Below are 1,190 nucleotides of genomic sequence, written 5' to 3'. Positions count from 1 at the left end.
TTGGCAATGTGGCCTCTTTCTGCACACATACAAACCAACCCCTGGCACCACCCTCTGCCACAGATCCAATGGTCTAATGGTTAATGCCATGGACTTTCATGTGGGAGGTCACTGTTCAAAACCCAGCTAAAGCAGCTTTAACAGAAAATCTCTACAAATTTCACATTGTCACACAATTACCTTAATTACAAACACCTGCTGGCTTGACAGGCACAAGCTGGTGTAGAAAACACATTTGAACTTGGTCACATTTCATTCTGCAAGTCCACTGCTGCAGGCAAAGACATGCCACATGGCAATGCACACTTGTTTTTACATCGTAAAAACCCATGTCTAGTTTAGATTCTGTTTTGTTATTTCTGATCAGTCTGTCCTCCAGTTCAGTTCCATTGGGCCACACCCACCTGCACCTGATCTCAGTTTCTCTGCACAGGTGTAGCTGTTTTGGGTTAATTAGCTGGGCTTTATGATCCCTGGAGATCTGTTTGTTCCTCAGTTTGGTATTGTACACGGTCTCAGTTGTGGCTTCCCTTTTTGTGTGTTTAATCCCCACAAGTTCCACTCTGTAGTTTTGCTGCCTCTACAGCTTGTTGTTTTGTTTAATCATTTAATTGTTTTGTTTTAATAGGAGAAGTGTCTGTGAGAGTGTTGACTGAACCTTTGGTTGAAAACCTTCACCCATGACATAATCAATGAGAGCCTTTAGTTTCAAACCGTCCCCCTCTCTGTAGTGAGGAGCCAAAATCAGGTGTGAAACAGTGTTAGGCATCAACATAAAATAAATCAGGAGAAAAATTCAGTGCTTCTTGCAGTGACCATCCTTTAACTCCTTGGTGGACACTACTGGTCAAGGAGGCTCAGACTAAAGAGTTCTATCAACCCTTGGTTGCTGGCAGGACTGTTGTTGACCTCAACCAGTGATGTTGGAAGGTGGAAGCAATGCTTCCTGGACCTTCTCAATCCCACCGACACATCTTCTATGGAGGAAGATGAGTCTGGGGCAGGGGTGGGCAATCCTGGTCCTCGAGGGCCGCAGTCCTGCATGTTTTATATATTTCCTGCTCCAACACACCTGATTCAGTCACTGAACTACCTCTTCCAAGTTCTGCTGTACGGAGGACCGACACTGACATAATTAGAAATAAAAGCAGAAATAAATGAACCACTAAATAAATAAATACGTTTAAAAT

The 1,190-nt window shown here is 43.5% G+C and overlaps 1 protein-coding gene across 1 annotated transcript in view; it reads left to right on the top strand.

The window, feature by feature from the left end:
• LOC106510912 (putative transcription factor Ovo-like 1) overlaps positions 1-1,190 on the top strand; it is a 12,233-nt gene that overhangs the window by 4,558 nt on the left and 6,485 nt on the right. The window lies entirely within an intron of this gene.

This window comes from Austrofundulus limnaeus, unplaced genomic scaffold, assembly GCF_001266775.1.
Source record: "Austrofundulus limnaeus strain Quisiro unplaced genomic scaffold, Austrofundulus_limnaeus-1.0 Scaffold2393, whole genome shotgun sequence".
In the NCBI taxonomy this organism is placed as follows: domain Eukaryota; kingdom Metazoa; phylum Chordata; class Actinopteri; order Cyprinodontiformes; family Rivulidae; genus Austrofundulus; species Austrofundulus limnaeus.
Note: the sequence above shows the minus strand (reverse complement) of the source record. Positions and strands in the feature narration are given on the sequence as shown.